General features: G+C 39.8%; 2 long non-coding RNA genes across 3 annotated transcripts; one reads left to right on the forward strand and one right to left on the reverse strand.

The window, feature by feature from the left end:
- Positions 1 to 567: 567 nt before the first annotated feature.
- On the reverse strand, positions 568 to 22921 carry LOC130466300 (uncharacterized). 2 transcript variants are annotated; one of them, XR_008926383.1, is made up of 5 exons: positions 22753 to 22921; positions 22546 to 22642; positions 21013 to 21312; positions 1691 to 1873; positions 568 to 887 (listed from the first exon to the last, which is right to left on the reverse strand). It is a non-coding gene; the product is annotated as an uncharacterized lncRNA (long non-coding RNA). The 2 variants fall into 2 exon arrangements; XR_008926384.1 differs by having other exon boundaries at positions 21013 to 21402.
- LOC130466301 (uncharacterized) lies at positions 7861 to 11243 on the forward strand. Its single transcript, XR_008926385.1, has 6 exons — positions 7861 to 8038; positions 8145 to 8253; positions 8772 to 8934; positions 10270 to 10404; positions 10602 to 10915; positions 11032 to 11243. It is a non-coding gene; the product is annotated as an uncharacterized lncRNA (long non-coding RNA).
- Positions 22922 to 25649: the final 2728 nt, after the last annotated feature.

A 25649-nucleotide genomic window follows, 5' to 3' on the forward strand; every position in this document is an offset into this window, starting at 1 on the left:
TCTCTTGATTTGAGTTCCAATAATCTTTGGCATTGTTACTTAGACCGTATCAACAAGTTAACATTCAAAAGCTCTATTTTGATGGACTTTTGAAAGTTGGTTGATTTCTAGATCAATTCAAGACAAGCTAGTCTTACTTGTTGAAAGTAACAAAAGATATGAACTATTGTTAGAACACCTACAAATCGCGTTGTTTTTCGACGCTTTTTAGGCAAATTTTCGTCGCTTAAAGCGTCGAGAAAATATTTCTCGTCGCTACCAACCAGCGTCGATATTTTGGCCGTAGAGAATTCTCGACGCTCTAGGCCGACGCTAATGTCGACGTGTTTCCCCGTAAATAATTTGTTTTTTTTGTTCTTCATCGGGAATCTTGACAGCTTTGGGTAAAAGAAATATATTTCTCGACGCATTTCTTCGTAGGACACTTTTGCCGGTTAAAGCTATTTTTTGCGGGTAATCTTTTAGGACGCATAAAAGCGTCGAGAAATTTATTTATAACAATTTTTTTAATTAGCACAAAGCGAAAAATATAATCTAAAAGTTAAATCAAAATTGAATTACAAGATATCAATCAATGAAAGATAATAGCAATTCATGTATATATTAATACATCCAAAATATATAATCAAAGTTTAGATATCATCAAAACTATTTAATTAGATAGTATCGTCTCCTAAACACAAACTTAAAATCAAAACATCTATCACCTCTGCTTATGATTCCAACCTATTACTCATAATCAAAAAAAATAAAGGTCATTCTTCAAAAGGCTTTAAGTTAAAGTTTCATAATGCGACCTTGATTGCCTTCATAGTTGAAGAAGCTATGCATCGTCCCTAGCTTGATTCCTTTCTCCCATCACCAAAATCTTCAAATGCATCATCGACCTTAAAAAAAGAATATATAGCGGTAAGTAATAGCTTCTTCCACAGTGTAAAGAAAGAAAGACAACTACTTCAAAGAAATCCTGATAATCTACCAAAAATTGCTACCAATTGTCTAAGGTAAAGTACATTGAGCTCTTAAATTGAAAAACAAAAGCCCACAGCAAGGCAATTTCAGGGATAACAGTCAAATTATTGTTACTGTGAATGCCATTAAGAACGTACAACACATAAGCTGAAATTGACTTATCATCAGCCTCGGATACTAGCCCCTTTGTTTCACCACTGATATATAGTAGAATATATTTCCCCTTAAGAAACCCCACTAAATTCAGCATTTGATCGTAATCTGCACATATTTCAAGAACACTAGTCTCGTTAAGAATCAATTATCTCGCTTAACATACTAGAAGAACATCAACCCATCAAAGATGAATTCATAAGCTCACTCATAACTTACCACTGATAATTCGACCATGATCAAAATAAATAGTTGATATAAAACTGATAACAGACAGGATAAATGTTGTGAATATCCACCAGATACAGAATTACTAATAGCTTCATACAAGCAATCCCATATCAGCCTATCAGGTTCAGCTCATCGAGATTAAACTCCATACATCTTTCAATAGTCGTTATCACAATTTCAACAACAGTGTTAGACCTTGCAACAAAACGAAGTGGTGAAAAGAATATAGGGTGTAACACCTTTCAATATGGAGGTGGGAGCCTGATAAATTATAGAAAGAGTGCAAAAGTTGACAGAAATACATCAAATAGGCACATAAAAGATCACAGCTCACCTTGGTCAAACTTGTCACCTATACTTAAGAAGTCACGCTTTGTTAATAATTGTAGCACTCAGACATGCAAGTGAATGAAACTTAGACGATGGTCCTCTATAATATACCACAACAAAACACTAACTCCAGATTTTTTGGCCAAAGATGCCTTTTCCGCAGCTTCAAATAGAATCTTCTTAACACCTGCGAATGATAATCACTAGTCAGAGATGGAGAGGAAAATATAAATTTAGAACTGACCAAATGATAAATACATTTTGACAAGAAACAAAGCATAAAAAGAAAATCCACCAACAGCTAGTGGCTAGTGCCCTTCCTTCCTTGCAATATACGAACTAACAGTTATCTAGAGACTTAGTAGTTACTGTGAGGGGGTCGAAAAAGCACGAGGCTAATGCGTGACCTCGTCCCTCGTGGGTGTGACGCTTCTTTTTGTCATCAAGTGTAATTGGATTTCCTGTGAGTTTACACCCAATTGACTAGTAATATAGGAGTCGTCATTCAGTTTTTAACGACAATGAGAAAAACTGACAAAACCCGGTTATCGTGACATAAAGGGAGTGCAATTATGTTTGACCACGACGGCCATAGGTTCCCTTGTGATCCCTGGTGTGGGGATCTCTCAACGTACACCCGCAGGGTAGAGATTGAGGGTTCGGGGGACTGTAACTACCGAGAGGAGTACTCGCTGGTCGATAACTCCAGAGGCGGGATATCCTTACTAGCTCAGCATAAATAATTGAAGCGACATGCGTTAACTATTAAACTAATATGAGTTGATTTTAACAATATGCAACACATAATACTAGATCGATCGCGATTATCTGATTTAGATTGTTTTAAGGGACCTAGCATAATAATCAGATTTCCCAAAATATTATCTTTATTAGGCGTGATAGAACAATCAGATTTAATTAGTTTAACAGTTTATAAAAGAAGCGAGGAAAGTAATTAAATCATGGAAAAGGGACACATTACGACGCACCCTTGAGAGGTGCGTCACGGTTCTCAGAAAACTAACCACTTTGACTTTGCTATTTCTCCTTTTATTTAACGAATCTCAAGTTACGGGACAGGATACGTTCTGTTCGATTTTTGGATCGATTGCGATAAAACGCGTGATCAATTTCGCAGCGTGAGGCTTAGGCTTAGGGGTTGGAGTCAATACTCAGAATATGAATTGTGTGTTTCACGTCGAATTTGGGGCTATATTTATAGAAAAGAGTTCGTGGAAAGATAGAATTTTAGAGCTCTAATCCACGAAGAATTAGGAAAGAACACGTCCCAGGTAATTTCAGCGCCCAGGGCTGGGCGCCGAAGATTTCGGCGCCCAGAGCCAGGCGTTGAAAATAGGGTCTGGGCTGTTTTTTTCGTCAGATTTGGACTCTTAGAATCCGGAGTGTATGAGACTTATTCAAGTCTTTTAGTGCGTATTAACTTTATGACGGAATGCGTCTGGGCCCGTTACGAACTCTAGGCTCGTTAGGATTTTAATTAATACGTAACTCTTATTTTCGAATCATATTAGGAATAGGATTCCTCTTGTAATTTCTATCTCATTTAGGATTTATGTTGGAGTGCAACACCTAATTCTGACGGGTTTCTATCTTTTATGATTTGCCACTTTTGACAACTACCCATTACGGCAGTTACTATTTTTAGCAGGTTTCCATAAATAGCAGGTTTTTATAAATAGCAGGTTTCAGGTGAAATGAAAAGGGTGATTGAGATTCGTTATTTTATAGGAGATGCGTTGCCAAGTGGAGATTTATGTTTATATCATCGAACCTTCCCTTTCGGGAATGGGGACAAAAGTAGGTGTCTACAGTTAGCCCCCACTTTGACTGAGTCTTTGAGTAAGACGATGGTCAAAGTATTAGACGGAGTGCGTCACACAAGCCATGGTGACCTGTTTTGCGAGGGTCTCACGAGCCCCCGAGTGATAACATTTGACTTAAGGGTCATCACTTGAAGTGTCGACATATGCCTCAGGTGTCATTAGGATTTATCAACGGATAGTATAGAAACTCCCTCACTTTGTCATTGGAAGTATCTAAAGATGCGTAGAAACTCCCTCACTTTGTCATTGGGAGTAGCTACAGATGTTTTAGAAATCAAAGCTATAAAGTGTAATTGAGCCTAGCCAAGTCCAATCACGAGGTGAAAATAATTTTAAAGATTCTCATTTTCAGGGTTAGCTAAACGAGAAAACCCCCTTGGTTTTATGGGACGTAAAACGAAGGAAAATCCAGCGCATCGTTCTTTTTTGGAAAAACGGAAAACCAATTCTTTAATTTTTGGAAAAAAGGAAAACTACTCACATCGTTCTTTTTTGGAAAAACGGAAAATCAATCTTTTAATTTTTTGGAAAAAGGGAAAACCAGAAAAAGTTATCGCTGCAGCGACTAAGGACCTGCGCGGTTAGTGGCGCAGACCCCGCCGGCTAAAGATGGCGAGCCTGTCCGCTAAGGGTGATCACCCCGTCCGATAGAAGTTCACGAATCTGTTTTGAAATTTGAAAATAAGGACCTACGTGGTTTGTGACGTAGACCCCGCCGGCTGAAGATGGCGAACCTGTCCGCTAAGGGTGGACACCCCGTCCGATAGAAGTGGACGAATCTATTTTGAAATTTGTTTATGCTTTTTGAAAATAAGGACCTACGTGGTTTGCGACGTAGACCCCGCCGGCTGAATATGGCGAGCCTGTTTCATTTTATTTTTGAAGATTCTATTTTTCGAAAACTGAGGACCTGCGCGGCTAGTGACGCAGACCCCGCCTGCTGAGGGTGGGCGAGCCCTGTCCGCTGAGGGTGGACGTCCCTGAATTCGTTTTTTTTTTCCGATTTGCAACTTGCGTGGTTCGTAACGCGATCTTGCCAACTGAAGATGGGCAAGCTCTTATTTTTTTGTTCATCGTGATTTCTTTTGAGAATTTCTTTTATTCATTCTTGCAAGAGCAAATTCTTTCGAGGGATACTCGGACTTAGTTGTAACCTGAATGTGGGTTGACAACAGGCTTAGACGGACCTTTGTCTTGTGATCGTCTTCTTTTGTGGTTTTGAGCTAGTCTTTACAGCTCGATTTTTTTCCACCACTTGGTCTTTGATCAGAGGACCATGTACAAGTATCAACGACGACCTTTACTATGAGGTCGAAATCCGTTCTTTTTTCTTTTGAGATTATCCAAACATGGGACTGTGTATGGCGTAGTCCGGGAATATGATTTTGACTCCGCACACTCTTTGTTGGAGTATATATTTTCTTTCGAGCCCACAAGCACTCGGGCTTGACGGTCATTTCTTGCCAAGGGAGGTACGTATTTTATAACGTCCTTTAATCATGTTTGGGGTCGTGCTCGTATGTGGGAGCGACCTTTATAGTGGTATGCTATTTTGACGAAGTTGTGGAGTGCGACTTCATTTTCCAGGCGACGAAGTTTATTTTTCAATAATATCAAGCTTAGTTTGGCCCAGATTAACCTTTTGACAAACAAACATTTTTCATTTTGAGAAACCAACGACTTAACAACATTTTTTGGTGTTTCGAAGATTGACCTTGATATTTATTTTGCTCATATTCGTTTTGAAAAGTGTACATATATATATTCTTTGGGACGAGTCTAAGTTTCGACTAAGTTTTAACATTCATTTTTACTATTTGGGTGCTAAAGGTGCTTTTGGGCTTAATCTTGATTGCAATAGGGCCTCGCGTCTAGCGACACGGTTTTAAGTCCTTTCCTGTTCCGCGTTTTGTGAGATCCGGGCCTTGGGCTGCATTTTCAGCGCCTAAGGCTAGGCGTTAATCATTTCGGCGCCCAGCCGTGGGCGCTGAAAGTCTTTTCCTGGCGATTTTTGGTTTTCGGATTTCTTAACGCGTTTCCGAATGGGATCAGGATGTCACTTGATGTCTTCAGCTATATATAGGGGCTAGATACGTCCCTCTTTTCCATCACTCTCAATTTTCTTCTCTCTTGTAGTTGCTTAGCTTTAATTCCTCCTTGCTTTTGTCATGTCGATTCCTCCCTTCTCACTCCAACGAGCTGTTAGGCGTTGGCTAAGAGCCCTTACTCCTACAGAAAAGGCTTTGTTGAAAGAATACCACTTAGAGGCACTTTTAGTCTTACAACAAAATAATATTGATTATAATTTTCTGTATGCAGCCCTGAGCTTTTGGGATTCCGATCATCATGTTTGTTTTTCGGGGCAACAAAATATGTCCTTTGCCAGATGAATTTGCTGCGATCCTTGGTTATCCTACTAACGCTACTCCTGCCACCCCTGGCACCATTGAAGAGGGTAAAACAACCATGGGGGCTTTCCTAGGACTAGATGCTAACATGCTTGCTGAGATTGTTGTAGGTGATGAAGTTAATTTGGAAACGCTTGTAAAACATCACTTTAGGCCTAGTAAAAATATGACCGAACAGAAATTGAACATTCGAGCCCTTGTATTTTGCTTGTTGAATAAGAATGGTGAGTTTGGTGACATAAGGTTGATCCCCTTGATTAGCCAGATGGAAAGTTGCTATTCTATTATGCCGTTGGTTGTCGCCGAGACTTTGCTGAGTGCGGATGAGTTGAAGAAGAATGCCAAATCTGAATATTTTAAGGGAAGCCCCCTATTGCTGCAGGTAATCGATCTTTTCTTTGCGCACATATATGTTTTTTTGTATATTTTTTATTCGTCCTGCCTGGAGCTGAGTTTCAGCGCCCAGGGCTGGGCGTTAGAATTTTCAGCGCCTGGTCCTGGGCGTTGAAACTGCGCCCCAGGTTCTGTTATTTTTTTTTAATTTGATCGTACCCGTTTTTTTGCAGATTTGGCTCATGGAACGACTTAGGCTTTTAGAAACTCCTGCCGATCCTAAACATTATCGCCCTATAGCCTTGGGTAACCGAAAGTATTTGCACCGAGGCCAGGACAAGGCCAAGTGGGCTTCCTTTTCTACTCATGGTATCTGTTCTATTAAGTGGGTAGTACCGTGGTGGGGTTTGACTACTATGACGGGGGTTTCTGATGTGTCGGTTTATGTTTCTTTGTTGGGGCTATCTCGGCCCATTTATATCTTTCCTTACCGAGTCATGCGTCAATACGGCTTAAGGCAGACTATCCCCTTTTCTGATACAGTACCACCTAAAGTAGCGACCTTTTCACAAGCACGGGTTCAAGCATGGGCTAAGTATTATGATGGTCTCCCGCGTTGGGCCGTGGCTACAAACGGCTTCGTGGGTCTTTCTGAAAACTACAAGTTGTAGATGAGTTCCGATGATAAAGCTCTGAGGACTGAGGCTCGAAATGGGGAGCCGACTGAGCTTTTAATACCTCGTATTCGGGTTAGATATGAGGGCCGTGATTCTGCCGATCCTCGCACCCATGGTATTAAGACTGTGAAAGCTCGTCCTGATCGAAAGCGAAAGGATGTTCCTCCCCGTTCCAGTTCTAGGCCTAAGAAGATGCCTAACATGAAGGGGCCTGCCGTTGGTAAAAGAAATGCAAGCTCTCGGGGAGATCGTCGCCGGAACAATGTATGGGTTAGGAAGGCTCAGCCGCCAGTAGAAATAGTGACTAATCTAGTTGATGTCGATAATCCTTCCCCCACCATTGTCTGTGCCCTTGAGGCTGAGCTGGCTATAACTGTTCAAACTGAGAATGTTGCTGAAGCCTTGGCATCTTTGGAAGTTAGTGTCTAGGAGCCGGTTCTTATGGAGATTGATATAGGGGCAGCGCAGAAAACTATGGGGGTGGACCCTGCGAGCATCGCCCTCTACAAGACTTTATTTGATGATCCGGAAGAACTAGAGTAGTGTAGTTCTTGATAGGGTGTAGGTGCCCTTTATTTATTTCAGTTGTGTTCGTTTTTTCCTTCTTAGCACTTTTGTTTTCCTTCTTATCATTTTTTAATAAAGGCGTATTTTATTTTTACTTTCATTTTTTCTTCTCCTCTTTTTTTTATATATGTCTAACACTTTTGCACAATCCTAACACTTTAAAACATGCAAAGTTCAAGTTACTATTGCAGCAATAGTGCTCTGACGATTTCGCCCCCAACTTTCAAGCTTAACTACTGGTTTGCCCCTTCCCTCAGATCATGACACGTGTCTTTGGGTTTTTCTCCTTGGTCTTAGCCTTCTGACTTTCTCTGGGAACTTCTCCTACTTCCATTTTCAGCAAACCCCAACTCTCTCATCTTTTCAAGCTCCTCTTCCCCTTTCACTGTTCTTTTGCTTCCATCTTCTTAGTAGTGACAAAGATATTACTTCCCCTCTCTGTCCCCTTTAGGGCGCGAAAACCCCAAATTAATATTTGCAGAGTTGCAGCTGCGAAATGGAGGTGACGAACCTCAGCAAACAAGTACGATTTCATCAATGGCGAACTAATTACTTCATCTCATAAATCAATCTCAACTTCTTCTTACTCATAAATCATAATGTTTGTTTGTTGTTCCATATTTTGTCAGTTGATTTCACTTGCAGTCCAAAGATGTCGATTATCAGGAGATCCCTGGAGAATTTCCGTCTTCCTCCGACAAATCACGGTTTCCGATTCCGTCTTCACTCAAATCTCAAGTATATTTTCTCTTTGTTTGTCTGTATATTACTTCGTATAATGTGATTATTATGCGCTCCAATTGTTTGATTGTATGCGACTAAAATTGTGAAATAAGGGAAAATGAATTTGGATGTAAATGTATTTGTTATTTTAGTATTTGATTATTGATTCCCCCAATGATTGATTAGTAGTTTGATGCTACCACTAATTTGAGTATGAATGTAGAGGATAGTTTATAGTGAAATTCACTGTAATTAATTGATTGTTTTGTGGGGTCTGAACAAAACCTATTTGGGTTGCTGACAGTTTCTGATACTGGAGTTGGAAGTTGCTTGAAAGAATTCCAGGAACTGAAAAGTGGTTTCATATCCCTTTTTTTTATTTTTTATCAAATTCGTTCTTCTTCAAGATTTCGTTGGTTCATGGCGAGCGATATGTTTCCAATGTGAAAATTTCCGTTTCCGGTGGGTTTGTTCTGTATGTTGTTGTTTTTCAGATGGTGAAATGCTTAATTATTTTGTTAAAAACTTTACAGTTTTCTTCTCCATCTCGGAGTTCGATTTGGCCGCACTCGCTTCCAATCTTGACCGGACGGAGCGGCAGATGATGACGCAAAATAGCTTTGTTGCGGCCTTGCGGGTGATTTTGGTTCTACAGAGTCCCACAATGTCTAATTAGGTGGCGATTTTAGCATCCAGGTAACAGTTTTTTCTCATAGTTTTTGTTCAGTAATTCGGCATTTTTTTGGCTTTACTTGTGATTTGATTGGGTTTTAGTTTTGGGATTTTTTGAATCTATGTTTTTGCTCAGTGAACTGGGATCCCTCTAAAAATATGAATTGGATTCTCTTAAATTGAAACGGTTGGATGTATATGACCATTTTTAGTGGCGGAGTTCAATCTCTCGAATCGGATGAATAGGAGAGATTTGGATGCCATCGATCATGGATTTTGTTAAATACCATTGTGTTTATTACTTTCAGTAATTCATTATCATAACTGGTTTTTAAAAAGATACTGCACTTATTACCTGTTTGCGGATTTCAATATGGACCACTCTTTGATGCATTCGTGTATAGCTATTGACAATCAAGCCAACTTTGGGATATGATAAGAAGATTTGATATATGCATTTACCTTAATGTCGAACTATACTAAGGCTTTTGGTTGGCTTTCATGATTAGATTTCTTTCATCAGTGACATGGAGCCTGATACCGTCAACACTTAATCAAGTATGAAATTTCCATATTCCGTGTATGTATTGGGATATAGATGGCTAGGATTGAGTACTGAGATTGGATGTTGAATCTAGGATTACTCAATATTTACAATGAGAATGTTTCAAAGCCAATACTAAATTCGATAAGGTTCTGTAGGTATCAGACCTGAACCATCCGAAAAGGTACAATAGTCATAGTACTAGCGCATTGGTTTTGTTCTTCTGAACATGTTGGGGCGGTTTTAAGTGGGACTATTTTTGTGTAGTGACAATGAGATACATATCGACTGCATATGAAAAGAAGAAATTATTGGAGCTTCCTCGTCGATGGCCTTTTATTACTTGGGGGAAATTACAATGTGTGACACGTATCCTTGGATATTCTCAAACCGTTTGCGGGATGAGAAACTTTTTGTGATTATTGAAACGTGTCCACTAAATTTGGTCTTTAATTAGGATTGTGCCTTTGCAGTCAACTGCTAATCATTCTGGATCCATACCTATGCATTGATTTTTGTTTTCCTTGTCATTTTGTCGCTACCTTAGGTTGAGCAACATTTTTTAAAACACAATGATGTTGGTTCATGGGTACATGATATGCATTGATGTTATGTATGAGTAAGGAGGTGCCATGGTACTTGGTAATATTGATATCCTTATTTTATTTGCCAATTGCCATTTAGTTTAAGCAGTTTAAAGTTCCTGCATGGTTACTATTTCCCTTATGTGATATCAATGCATTGTTATTAGTGGGAAACACCCTTAGGATACATTTCATTAATATATACTGATGAATTTCCTTTACCCTTTTAAGGATGATGGAACGATCGTGTTTTTGTTTTGGGAGCACGAGGTGCTACTGGTCTAGAACTTACGGTTGGGAGTAAGATTTTGAGGTGTCAGGACGATCCTTCTGCGGGTAACATTGGACTATCTCCAAGGTCTCAAGGTACATATATTTCTTATTTGATTGAAGCATCTGGATGCACTGTTGTATTCTTGCTCATGAATTACTTACTTTCCATATGCTTGGAGTGAAGCGTACATAGAAAGTTTTTGTATTGCATTTGATGTCTTATGTTGTATTTGATAGTAGATCTTCAATAAGTTCAGCAAGAATTTCTGACATCTGTTGTTGGGATGCAGGTTGGGAATTTCTTGATCATAAAAGAAGGAAAAATAAGATACAGTGACTTCATCGACAAGGAGTTGAAATTCCATACATTTGTTGATGGGCTATAAAGCCCACCTAGAGAAAAGTTCTCTTCTCTGCTTTTAAGAAGAACTTGACCAAAGAGATCAGAGTTTCTCAGTTCAACGATTATGTGTCCAAGAAATCAGCTAACCATCATGGTGAAGCTAGCATACAGAGTACAATTGTTGATATGGCACAGAGTATCGTGGGTGAAAATAACCTTAATCTTCTCATGCCAAATGGACAGTTTGGTATATGTAATCTGGTATGATAGGCTAAGTAGAAAGCAGTCCACTATTGTATTCTTTTGAACTGATCTTATAACTGTGTGAATTCAGTTGTTTTTTCTAATTTCCGTTATTTGATATTGCTATTCCACAGGGAGGAGAGGATGCTGCCAGTGTCAGATAGATGTACACAAGGCTGGCTGAAATCACCAGGGAATTGCCAGGAAAGACACTGGAATCACTTCACATTTAGTGGAACTATTGAGGTAGTGGATGAAGACAGTGCAAATGATGCAAGTGAAGGTGGCGATGTAACTCTCAGAATCACTGAACTGCCAGTTCGGAAGTGGACTCGAGATTATAAGGAATTTTAAAGAGAGACAAATCAAATGATGCAGGGAAGTGGACTCGGGATTGTAAGAGCATAGATGATTGATTCAAGAAGAAAATTTCGGGGAGAGGGACCTCTCAAATCGCTCTTTCGCTAGGCTGTTAGATGGTGTGTGTGCCTTTTACCTATTTTCTTGTACGATTGTTAGATTGATCCATTTCCTACTAAATGACTTTCATCATTAATTTTAACCATTTTTTCATGGCGCAAAAAGGCGCACCTCCCGAGGCACAAAAAGGCGCACCTCCCGAGGCACACACCATTTTTTTCACTTTTTTTTTCAATGAGGGGCACCAAGGTGGAACTCTAAATCGTCTTGTTGCGCCTTGAGCCTTTTTATACATTGGTGATCACTATTGTAGCAAACAGACCTTCATTGTCTTTGCCTTTGCAATTTTATTAACATGTTCTACTTCTACCATTTTCTTCTTTTCTATGTTTCTTTTTTTTTTTTTTTTTTTTTATGATGCTCCTGATTCTAGGTAACATCCATTGTTCAAGTTGTTGAGACACTTCTTTGCTTGCATGCTGTTACTAAAATTTCCTCCTAGCCCAAGGCATTGGTGCAATGGCTTTTAGATGGCATGCGTTAGTAACTTGCAAGTCCCTTGATGGAGGAAGACATTCGATTTTGCTGAACTCATTATCAAATTATTCTGAATCGAATTTGCTGGATGAAAATGAAATAGTTAGCCATTCGCAATTCGCTTCGGTGTCTTCATATAATAAGAGGCAATCGTTTGGTAAGTTCATTTCATTTTTTTTCTTTTATTTTATTCTATCGTTTATTTCATATGACGTCTTGAAATTTAACGTATCAACATGATTGTAGTAGTAATAAACTTTTTTAAGAATGAACATGGTCTATCTCAGTGCTGCATAATGGCAGGGGAGGTTTGAGGACAAACTATCCTTTCATTTCTCATTCTCAGTTTCAATTTTCCTTTGTTTGATTTCAACACTATCTTATTCAAACTTTGTATTAATTAGTGGTTAACTTTAAAATCCTATTCTGAAACATTGAAAGGGGATAATTAAAAATACTATTAATACCATCAGATGTCTAACTTTGAGGTGCAAAAATATTGTCCAATTCATCAGTTCTTGTACAGTTGTACCTCTCAAAACAATCATCAGGATAAGAGACATTATATTCATCGGATTTGAGACAGATTTATTTACCTGAACCTAGAACCATAGACCTAAGATTTATGGTTAGGACTTTCAAGGTTTTTGTTGTTTGCTCTTCATAAGTTAGAGAGGATGTGAACACTACAGTTTCTAAGACCATTCGTGCTTTTCTAGCTATTTATTTCTTCAGAAGAGGAAAGACAATATGAAAAGTTTTTGGAATTAACCTACTCACAGTACTCATCATCATTTCAACTTCAACTTCTTTCCATTAGACTCGGCCAAAACCCCAATTTGTAGGTTGCACTCAAGTAGTGGAATACTGGAATTCATGGTCTTCTTCTTCTTTCTTTCTTTTTTTCCCTCTTCTTTATAGTTCACACTCAAGCAGTGGAATACTGGAATTCATGGTCTTTGTTTTTGTTTTATTTTTTTTATTTTTGTATTTGGTTCGGGAAGTGAGAAGATTTTGAAAGATTTCAATAGGGCAACACCTGATGCATTTGAATTACTGACAACAAATCCAGGATCACTGGCATCTCGTGCTATTTTCATATTTTGACTTGACTTGCACAGTTGTTGATTCGTTTGCAATATTAGTTGAAATTGCAATTGTAACAGCTCTAAATTCTGATCGAATTCCGATTGCAGTCAAATTACTCGGATGTCATCTACTTATTTGAGAAATACATGGAGTGTTCTCTCGAGGTAGTACACAGAGGAGTACGAGCAATATATCGAGAATATTCTATCAGAGGATAAAGGTATCTACATCATATCATGGTTTATTTTTACGTTTTTAAAGGGTTGGAGGGGGGGTGGTTTGTGCAGAGCCCTTATGTGTTTTGGTTTGTTTAATTTTGTTCATTTTTTTAAAAAAAAAGTTGCTCATTTTAAAAAAAAAAAGAACTTCAAATCCCTCATTATCTCAGGAGCAAAGTATACAAATGGGGTCTCGGTGCAACAAATATGGAACATAATATCTTAAACTTACATATAATCAAACAACAAATTTCTACAGCACTCTCAAAATCACAATTTAGAGAGTATACAACATCATGTGAACTTGATAAATGAACATGATGAGCCAATTCTACTAGGATTTTCTGGTAAATATAAATATAAATGTAAATAAATATTCAGGGTACAATTGAAAATTCATCGACGCATATAAATTTAGTGTATCCAACTATATGATATTATTATGCACAAGGCCTTATATATCAGGTGATTGAGTACGACAGTAGTCTGTGTATAACCAGTATAATCAATAACTGTAGGACAGATATGTTTCTTGCTTCACCATTGATCAACTAAGTAATCATGGATCTTTTTTTTGCAGAGTCGTATGTTGCCACAAAGTTTGGCGAGGAACTATCACGACTGTTCTTTCTCCTGTTAATTTTCCTAAACTTAGCCATGTAAATTTTTTATGCTTAGTCATGAATTCTATATATGTAACCTACATCAAGTAAATAGTCGTGGTTCCTATCATCTACAGAGTACTGTATTCATGCTTTCAACTATTTCTACAAAGTAATTAGGCTTGTGATCATTTGTATAGTGTTCCGGGAGATAGTGTTTTATATCTTGGGGGAACGTGCGCGCTAGCGCACGTTCCAACAACTAGTGTATATATGTTTTTTTACTTGATTGGACCGAATCCATAAATAGGATTGCCTACGTATCTTTGTTAAATATTTTTTAACTTAGAATCAGGTCGCGCGTAGTTCTAGCTAGAATAAATTCTAGGATGCCGAATTTTTAATAGATATGCTCTGAGGTGGAAACATATTATTTAATCGGTGAAATGAGTGAAGTATTATCATTATTTTAGTGTGCTGTTTTTCCCGTAAGCCGCGTATCTGTACATAAAATTGAAAAAATGAAATTCCATGTGTTTTTTGTGCGTATATCTGAATACATGTTGTACCCCCCAAGTGTTCGTTATTTTTCCGTTATGTGCGGATAAAATGACGAGCACTTCTGAAAAAAATTAGGCAAGCAGGGAGTTTCAACGCCCAGGCTGGGGCGTCAAAGATTTCGGCGCCCAGCCCTGGGCGCTGAAAATGATTTCTGGGCGGTCGTTTTTGACGCTTTGCTTCACATGTTCTTGCATTTATTTCTTTTCTCTTCGTTTTGTGCTTTGCCTTTTACTCGTATTAAAATCAATTTTGAGGCTGTTTCGGAGGCCTTTTTGACTGTTAGCGTGAGACGCATTTTTGTCCGGATTAATTTTTTCTATTTGTGACTCAAAACGGTTTTGAAAATGGGGTTAGTGTCTGGAAGATATGAAGATCTTTGTGTAGGCTTTTTGAGTGGTAAGAAGCGTGAGTTGGGAATGATGGTGTTCTATTTTAGGGATGTATTTTTTTTGAGCAACATTTTGAATTTGATTTCCTTTTTGATTTCTTTGGGTTGCATGGGTTAGACCCTTATGTTGTGGCAATATGATAGTATGGCTTGATTTATACATTTTTTTTGATGAGCTTCGATGTCACGATTCAAGACCGAGTGGGTGGTCTTTATTGGCCTAGAGTGGGCCTCCTCTTTTTTTTTTTTGTATTTGCAAGTACGTTTGGTGCTTATTTAGTGTTAGAATAAAAGTTTTTAGGAGAAATCTTACATCTTTATTAATTTGGAAAGTAAGGAAAACACACTGAAACAAAATTAGCTTATATTCTAAGGGGTCTTAGGACCATCTAAAGCTTTTTTTTTTTCTATCAATCTAAAGAACTACTAGGCGCTTTTTTACTAAGGTGCTCTATATGGCTCAAGCCTTGGGTTTAGTCTCGTAAAACTTTGGTCATTCACCGGTACTCATCTTGAATTCTATTCCTTTTGTGTTGACCCACTGACATGTCTTCACCCATCCGTTCTCGACCTCTTCTAGTGTTGACGCAGGAGAGATTAACCGGGTTGGATCGAAACCTTCATCTTGTAAAGCTAGGGTAGTCATCACAGTCTCGTCCTCCATAGGCCTCGATTCGTTAAACAATGTCCATAGAGCCTGGTTGTCCAATATTTCAGTTGTTTTGGTCTTGGTGAGGTGGGGTGCCTCATCCAAGGTGTGGCAGTCATGGAAAATTTCAAAACCGGGTTTTAGCAAGCCATCCTGAACGAAGGGTTCAGGGAAATCACAGCATGGGTGTTCTTCTCCTTCCCGAACAAACATTCCGTTAAGGGTTCTTTGATAGGGGGGAAGAAGGGTGGTTTGCTTGGCCTTGTTAAGGCGTAGCCCAGACAAGCGGTCAGCAATATCTTTCTCCTTTGGTTCATAGCCTAGGCCAAAGGGAGTAGATTTGTTGGGTAAAAGATGGAATGTGCATTCCTTCTTCCTTATGCCCAATGGGGTTCCTGGGAAATAACCTTGAGCTAACAGCATTCTAGGGATGACTCGGGATGCGTGCGGGTCTAGGAATGCTGGATCATAGTCTTCGATGAACTGGATCGCTTCATCCATTTGAAACCCATAAAGGTCGTCTGCAGTTTCGGCCGTTCCAACCATAGTACAACTGATGTCGAGAGGAGGGGCGCGGATTTCCAGAATCACTCCGTTATGGTTAAGTTTAACCATTTGGTGCAGGGTAGAAGCCACACCTCCTAAGTCATGGAGCCAAGGTCGCCCCAAGAGGAGGTTGAAAGTGGGCTTGATGTCGATTATTTGGAATTCCGTGGTGCGTGCCACAGGCCCGGTTTGTATTGTAAGGTTGATCTTTCCCAACACAGGCCTTCGAGAGTTATCATAAGCTCGTACTCCATGCGTGGAGGTTTGGAAGTCATCGTTTCCTAGCCCCAAGCAATGGGCGGTTCGCAATGGGCAAACGTTAACCGTCGAACCATTATCTACGAGCGCTAGGGGGATGTTTTTTCCTTTGCATCAAACCACTAGATAAAGGGCTTTATTGTGGGCACCCCCCTCTTTGGGTAGGTCTTTGTCAGTAAAAACTATGGCCTTTTCTCCAGCATCTCTCGTGACGTGGTTAACCAATGAGTCAGGTGTGATATCCGTAGGCACTGAGATGAGGTCAAGTGAGCGAATAAGTTTTTCGCGATGCTCCTTCGAAGTACACATGAGATCCCAGATGGTAATCTCGGCCTTAGTTCTTTTTAGTTGCTTCAAGAGAGGATTTTCAATGACTTCTGCGACGGTGGTGTGCCGTCCATTCTCAGCAGTTTGTCTGACTGGGATATCGTCCATGGGAGGTGGGCGAATATCCGGTTGGTATATCCTTCCGGATCGGGTGAGATTGTCGACTTCGGGTTCCTGAGGGGTGGTGTCAATGAGAGCATACCCGGGCCAAGTTTCAGTAAAGAGGTCCTGGCCCGATACTTGAGATAGGTAGATATCTTCAGCATCATCATCCCACACACCGCACACTTCTCTCTCGATTCGATCCATAGGGACCACAGCGAGTGGTGCTCCTTGGGGTGTGATGTACACCGTAGGGTCGAAGTTCTCATTTTTTGGTTGGTCGAGAGAGATGTGACAAGAGCCGAGTGGGCTCTTGTTGTTGTTGGGTTTGCCAACGTTAGGGAGAGGTATCACTTCATCCTCTATCATGTCCTGGATCGTGTTTTTTAGATTCCAGCAGTTTTCAGTGTCATGCCCATTTCCTTGATGGAATTTGCAGTAAGTACCTTCGACCCAATATTTTCTCTTGACAGGAGGGTCACGGGTGGGGCCTATAGGCCTCAACTTTCCTTGATTGGTTAGTCTTTCAAAGGCCTGCACCAAAGTCGACCCGAGTGGGGCAAACTTTCGGTCTCGGACCCATCTTCCAGGGCTTCTTCGGGCGGGAGTCTCCTCTACGGCATGGACTTCTTGGGCTTGGGATGTGTTGCCCCTGTTGTAGGTGTTACTTTTGTATGCGGGCTTACTTTGTATTGTTTTTGTGAGGTCATCCTCGATTTTTATTCCCACATCATAAACTCTTTTGAAAGTGTCAAGTCCCAGGTACCTAAGATGATGTTGTCTGTAAGCCGAGTCCAGATTGTCAATGAATTTTTGGACCAATTCTGTTCCGAGAGGCCTATTGATTAGTTGGGCCGCCTGGTCCCTCCATCTAGCAAAGTAGGTTGTCAAACCTTCATTTTTATTTTGGAAGAGAACTTCCCGCTCGCGCATGGTGACTTCAAAATCCATGTTCGACGAGTATTGCTTGATGAAAACATTGACAAAGTCTTCCCAAGTGGGGAAGAGCTTAGGGTCCTGGTGGTAGTACCATTTGAGCGGCACAGGTTCCAAGGACAAAGGAAAGGCAGGTAAATACATGGACTTGTCCACGCCTTTCAAGTTCATGGCATTCACAAATCTCAATAGATGATCACGGGGATTGTCTGTGGCTTTAAACTTTGGTAAGTCAGATGAACTAAACTTTTCTGGTAGTTAGCCAGGAAAAGGTTCAGGATCGAGGGAGAAGTACTCTCTCCCCGTGGTTTGCTGTAGGACCATTTTTTCAATCCTCTTCTCGTTATCGAGGTCATTTTTGGCTTGCGCAGCCGCTAAGGCTTCGTTTTCCATTTTCAGTTGGCTCATAAGTTGGGTCATTTGGACCATCTGGTCTCGCAATTCTTCGATGGACATGTTTGAGGGTGCGAATCGAGGTTGGGGAAACGGAGATCCTTGAAATGAGGGATGACGAAAGGAGCTTGGAGTCACTAAACCTGTTGTTGGTGATGTATCTTCAAGACGCACTAACCTTTGATTTCCAGATCGGCACCAAGTGGCAGCACCAGTCCTATGCATAAGATAAGCTAAAGTTTAGGCCCCAAAGTTTCAAACATTACTTAGTCTAGACTTTTGACTCCCTCTATTGGTTTTTTCGCTTTTCCTTTTGTTGGTACACTTTTTGGGTTTTTTTTTCTTTCTTTTGGTCATTCTTTGGATTTTCGAAACACTTGCCCGTGTGACATTCATAGTTATAAGCATGTTCGGTTTTGATGCCGAGCATTGTCGTCGTAGGAGGCCTAACAACGACACAAAGAGTTATTTATTTTTTATAAGTCGCTTTTAGAATCGAGTGCTTTTTCATACGCCCTCGTAACAATTTTTTTTTTCACGAAAAGCCTTTTTTGCTACGTATTTTCTTCATGCGCGGGCACCGAGGCTGCTGCGCCTGGCCAAAAGGCCAGGCAGCAACTTCAGCGCCCAGCGTAGGGCGTGAGAAATTTTGGCGCCTAGCCAGGGGCGTTGAAAATACGTCCCTGGCTGGTTCTCGTTTTCTGTTTGCGTCTACTTTTTGTTTATGCGACTTTGATTTTGCGTGCTTGCCTAATAACGTCCTTTACGCGTTGTGCAGTGTTTGTGGGATTCGTTACAGGCCATCCCGAGCGTCGCTTATTTTTGTGGCGATCGTTCGGGTTTGCGGAACACGTATTTTGTTATAACTCTTTGGCCAATTGGTTTATGAATGTTTGGGCAATTTTAAGGTCGTTGGTTTTCTAGCATTGTTTGTCACACACAATCACATATTTCGCTACACATAACTAACATTACATCATGAGGCAATAATAATATGTCATGTAGTTTATGATAGACTTCTATGGGTAGTATTTGCCCTGGCTTAGTACCGCTTCTATCGTAGATCCAACACATGCCCCGGTCGAGGTAGTGCCTTCACGATGTAAGCCAAGGGGGCATGCACCAATGAGAGGGACCTAATGGGCGAGCGATTGGGTTTGGGACGGGTGTACTACAAGCGAAAGTGCCAAGTGGACAACATTCGAAGCGTATGCACCCCCCGGTTGGCGATGGGTATCCTTAGTCCAAACTCCCTGAGGGAGACAAGATTCTTTTATCGGTTCTGCCCGTTCACATTAATATGCTGATTTTCAGGTCGTCCCAACTTGATGGGGAAATAAACGCGGGGTAGGATCGTTTCACCCTTCAGCTATTTTGATTACCTACGAGCACGAGTATTTCCTTCACTAAAGCCAGTGGAGTCGCCACTGTGAGGGGGTCGAAAAAGCACGAGGCTAATGCGTGACCTCGTCCCTCGTGGGTGTGACGCTTCTTTTTGTCAAATCAAGTGTAATTGGATTTCCTGTGAGTTTACACCCAATTGACTAGTAATATAGGAGTCGTCATTCAGTTTTTAACGACAATTAGAAAAGCTGACAAAACCCGGTTATCGTGACATAAAGGGAGTGCAATTATGTTTGACCACGACGGCTATAGGTTCCCTTGTGATCCCTGGTGTGGGGATCTCTCAACGTACACCCGCAGGGTAGAGATTGAGGGTTCGGGGGACTGTAACTACCGAGAGGAGTACTCGCTCGTCGATAACTCCAGAGGCAGGATATCCTTACTAGCTCAGCATAAATAATTGAAGGGACATGCGTTAAGTATTAAACTAATCTGAGTTGATTTTAACAATATGCAACACATAATACTAGATCGATCGAGATTATCTGATTTAGATTGTTTTAAGGGACCTAGCATGATAATCCAATTTTCCAAAATATTATCTTTATTAGGCGTGATAGAACAATCAGATTTAATTAGTTTAACAGTTTATAAAAGAAGCGAGGAAAGCAATTAAATCATGGAAAATTGACACATTACGACGCACCCTTGAGAGGTGCGTCACGGTTCTCAGAAAACTAACCACTTTGACTTTGCTATTTCTCCTTTTATTTAACGAATCTCAAGTTACGGGACAGGATACGTTCTGTTCGATTTTTGGATCGATTGCGACAGAACGCGTGATCAATTTCGCAGCGTGAGGCTTAGGCTTACGGGTTGGAGTCAATACTCAGAATATGAATTGTGTGTTTCACGTCGAATTTGAGGCTATATTTATAGAAAAGAGATCGTGGAAAGATAGAATTTTAGAGCTCTAATCCACGAAGAATTAGGAAAGAACACTTCCCAGGTAATTTCAGCGCCCAGGGCTGGGCGCCGAAGACTTCGGCGCCGAGAGCCAGGCGTTGAAAATAGGGTCTGGGTTGTTTTCTTCGTCAGAATTGGACTCTTAGAATCCGGAGTGTATGAGACTTATTCGAGTCTTTTAGTGCGTATTAACTTTATGACGGAATGCGTCTGGGCCCGTTACGAACTCTAGGCTCGTTAGGATTTTAATTAATACGTAACTCTTATTTTCGAATCATATTAGGAATAGGATTCCTCTTGTAATTTCTATCTCATTTAGGATTTATGTTGGAGTGCAACATCTAATTCTGACGGGTTTCTATCTTTTATGACTTGCCACTTTTGACAACTACCCATTACGGCAGTTATTATTTTTAGCATGTTTCCATAAATAGCAGGTTTCTATAAATAGCAGGTTTCGGGTGAAATGAAAAGGGTGATTGAGATTCGTTATTTTATAGGAGATGGGTTGCCAAGTGGAGATTTATGTTCTCATCATCGAACCTTCCCTTTCGGGAATGGGGACAAAAGAAGGTGTCTACAGTTACATCATCTATTACAGAAACAATCTCAGGCTCACAACTAGCTGGCCAATGTTGAATAGTCCAGCAAATAGGAGTGCAGTCCGTGATGATTTTGACATTCCTAGCTTGAGAAGACCAACAAGCACGCAGCCCATACATAAAGCCAAACACCCAGTCTGAATCTGAAGGCTGATAATGCAAAAAAAGTTCCATTACCTGTAGTACAACCACCAGAGTCGTTTCCAATGGGCCGACCAGTCTATGCAATAACCTTACTAGTTCTCTTAGACCTCTTACATGCTCCATCTCTCACTAGAAGAATGGTACTATCTGCCTCCCCAATGATAGTATATGGATGCTCATTTAGAAGCCTGACGTTGAAAATTCCTGCATTTTAGATACTTCCAAAGTTGGTACGAGGTTGTCAAGCTTTCCTCATTCGCAGTTATGTAGCAATCAATTTTCCGCAAGACACTAGCTTGGTTTGCAGCAACATTTCTAAACAGAACCTCATTTCTGTGATTCCAGATGACCCCGTAAAATTATATCAAACATGGTAGAATGCTAGTTGAAGTACTCTCTGGAACCAACCTTGATTTGTGCATACTTGAAATAAATAACAAAAAAAAGCCATGTTAAAAGCAAAAATAAAATAAAAGCAGGGATTCATGGCTACTACTAAAAGATTAAATCTTCAAACCATGGATGACTAACTTGATAAACATACACGTAGTGAATTATTTTCCTAATCAGCAAGGGTGAGTAGAAGCTAGATATGATCACTAAAAAAATAATTTGATCATGATTACACTAGGTGAAAATAGAGGTGTCATAAACCTTATTGTTGAAAGTGACAGACAAAGCGATTACAATAACTATAAGCTACGAAGCCAGATCATCACTATCTCAGTACAATTGCCGTTGCATCATAGTGTCTGGCCACAAAATAAAATTGAAAGAACTTTCTTCACTACCCATTTTGAAGACACGTGACAAATATATTGCCTTGAGTATGAATTTGTGATAAACTGAAACATAATCAAACAAATCCGAAACCAATTTAAATCAACTACTGGTGTATACTATACTGGTGAAAAGATTAGCATATCGAACAGACATAGAAACATAATCAAATAGACAAACATATAGACAAGAGGCATATCAAACAGGCACCTCATCTAAAGCAACATCCTAAAACTAAAAAGTAGCTTATAAACAACAACACTAGAGATCAAATAGAGGTAGTATCCCTAACTTTACCATTAAACCAAGAAACTAAATCATAATATCAATGAGCTTCCAAAGTCCAAACTCTTGTACAACCAGATATATCCTAACCCAAAATATTCCAAGATAAACACACCATCAGTCTAATAAGCCCAAAGCTACCCTAACCAAAATATTTTCAAACACGTCATCATCTAAGAAAGCTAATAACTTGCATGACAATTAATCTACTTATCAAATAATCTTAAACTCACTTTATGAAACACCTTATCTATAAAAAATTCACATAACCGTTTTTAACTTGCAGATCCTTACCATGTGATTCCTTTGAGTAGTGAATTTACCCAATAAGTAACGTAAACAAAAATTACAAACACCTAAACCTAGAATATGAAACAACTAAAATTAACCTGAGACAACTACCTAAAACCCTAGAAAATTAAAATTTGAAAGACGGAGAAAGAGGGGAAATACAAGGGATTTTACGTTCGATTAAAAGTTCGAGAAGATTAAGGGAAATACCAGAAAAATATGGGTTGGGATATAAATTTCACGCAAGGAAATTGGAAGCAAGAGATCCGATCTTACATGTGCTCCTCCACCTATCTATATGGACTATCTGAAGGAGATGAGAAATTCGGAACTTCATATGAGAGAAAAAATATAGACAAATACATTTTAAAAATGTAAAAATTCATAGCTGAAAAGATGATAGTGATAAATTGATACCTGGAATTTGAGATGGAGATTTCGAGCAAGGATTTAAATTTTTTTGTTCATGTGGATCTAGAGTCCGGAAGTAGAGTAGTGGAAGAAAAATATTGGGGGTTAGGGTTGAACCAACGGCGGAGGACAATGAGAAAGTGGGGTGTTATTTTAGGAGTGGGATGATGTTCACGTGTAGGGCACACCACTAAGACGATTATTGTTGTCAATTGTATAGCACGACAACTTATACCGTCGAGAAAACACGCGGACTTTAATTTTTAGCTGACGGTCTTTCTCATCATCGAGGCTATACCGTCGAGAAAACACGGTTTTTGTTGTAGTGGACAATAGAGTTCAAAGCTAAAGAGAGATTTTATGACTTTATTATTTCACATATTTTTGAGTGAATATGGATTTATTTACTCAAAGTGATATAAGTTTGAATCTGTTTGGCTAGTTCAAAGATTCATAGAAAAATATAAAAACGTCTGCTTGGAAAGAAATCATAAAGATCTATGTTAGATCATGTTGATGATTACTTAAGTCAAGAATGATCATCAATGATTGTGTGTTGAAATTTGACGATCTAGCTCCATAGGATATGGCATATCTACGTTGGAATGATCGAACTCAATTAGTGCTTGATTCGATCAATGATGAATAATAAAGACTTTTCCTATAATTTCTAAACAAAATTCTCAACTACCACCAAACTAAACCAAATTCGTCAAAGCTATTGAAAAGAAATTTCAGAATACCTTTTTATAATATATATCTAAAGAGTTGCTAAACTCAGTGGGAGCTTAGTGTTTGTTATTCAACAAACTAAGGTCCAAGTATAGATATATGTTTCATTGTGATTTATTCAAATGAGACACAAGGGTATTGTTTCTACCACGAATTTTTTAGAACATAATGTTTGTTTGCTCGAAATAATGTCCTTTTGGAGATCGTTTCCAAAATGACAAGTGGGAGAAAATAGACCTCGAAATTGAATTCGAGGCGAACAACATGAAGGAAATAATGCCCTTGGTCCAAGTATGCATTCTATGTTAAGTCTAATAAATGCGGTTCAGTATTAATTAACAAGTTAATAATTCAGTGAGATCAAGTGAGCTGAATGCCTAGCTAGAGGCCGCTTCAGTTCAAGTGGAATTAATGATATTAATCCACAGCTTACTCTTGACTGAACCCGTAGGGTCACACAAATAGTACGTAAACGGATCAAGTATTTAATGGCATTAAATACTCCATCTATGAATATTCGGAACCGACGGATCTTGGTTTCAGTGGGAGCTAAGATCGTCACAGGCAAGAAATGAATACTCCGGAAACGATGATATTGCCGGAAACGGAAATATGGATCGTATCGGAAATATGAATATTATCCAAGTCGTAGATGTTGCCGGAAACGGAAACATGGTACGTGTCGGAAAATATTATCGGAAATGGAAATATTGCCAGAATCGGAAATATTGCCGGAAACGGAAATATTGTCAGAATCGGAAATATTACCGGAATCGGAAAATAATTCCGGAAACGGAAATATTAAATATTTGTTCGAAACGGAAATTAATTCCGGAATCGGAAATATTAAATATTGTTCGTATCGGAAATGAATTCCGGAATCGGAAAATTTAATCGGAAGCGCATCGTACGAATAAGCATCGGACGAGGCCTGCCGGACGAGGCCCAGCACGAAGCCAGGCCATCGCCCAGCAAGCCAAGCGCGCCGCACAAACAGCCACGCCAGGCCCAGCGCAAGGCCAGGCCCAGCAGGCTGCGCGCAGCGCGCAGCGCGCACAGCGCGCAGCGCGCGCGGGCGCTGAGTGGGCTGCTGCTCGCGCGCACGCATGGGGCCCATCGTGGCTGCCGTGCGTGTGTGTGCAAGTGTTTGTGTTCGTGCACGTTTCCTAAAACATGCAGAGTTCGGTTAATGATTAAATTCCTAATTCTATTTGATAAATTAATTAAATTAGAGTTCTTGTAGGATTCTAGGTTTGATTAATTTGTATCTGAATAGGATTTCGATTCCCTTTCCATACCACTATAAATATGAGGCTAGGGCTCACAATTTATAACACAAGTTTCAAAGTATTCAAAGTGAGTTTTTGAGAGAAAAATTCAGTCACACATTTGCCTATAAAGTGCCGAAAATAATAGTACCTTAAGGGCGATTCTAGTTGGTCAATCTTAAGGCGGATCCGGACGTGCTGTGGACTATCTACGGAGGGACGACACTTGGAGTCCTAAAGACTTGTTCTTGTTCGGTTCGGGCGCAGCTAGGGAAGGCACGCAACAAAGAGTATGCATCTATTCTATGCTAAATGATTATGTGTAAATAATATGTTTTCCTGGGTTTATGGTTTTTCCGCATGATTTATGAATTGTCATATGTATCATAACCTAACACAACAAACATAAACGGACATTCCAGAGGCTTTTCGAAGTGCTTCAGAAAATCCGAACTTATTTTTTTTAAGGACTTTAGAAGTGGCTTTAAAGAATAGACATCACTACAAAAAAACGCGGCACATTGTGACGCTTTTTGGGACAAATTGTGACGCTCTACAGTGTCGCTATTTCACATAGCGACGCTTTGGGAGAGGGTCTCTATTTTCATTGCCGCTATTTACCGACGCTTTAGAGCGTCACAATTTGCAAAATATCGACATATTTCTCCGTCGCTATTTGGGATATAGTGACTCTATAGAGAGTCGCAATATTTAGACTGTATAAAGCGTCACTATTTGCACGTTTATAGACACATTTTTCCGCCACTATAAACCACATAGAGACGCTTTTGACACCCGAAATATATAGACTCTTATTAGAGTCACTATATGTTCACTTTCGTGCGAGGTCCCCCCATTCCCTCCAAAATAATTTAGACCCTTTGGAGCGTCACAATTTGCATC

This window comes from Spinacia oleracea, chromosome 1 (assembly GCF_020520425.1).
Source record: "Spinacia oleracea cultivar Varoflay chromosome 1, BTI_SOV_V1, whole genome shotgun sequence".
NCBI lineage: Eukaryota > Viridiplantae > Streptophyta > Magnoliopsida > Caryophyllales > Amaranthaceae > Spinacia > Spinacia oleracea.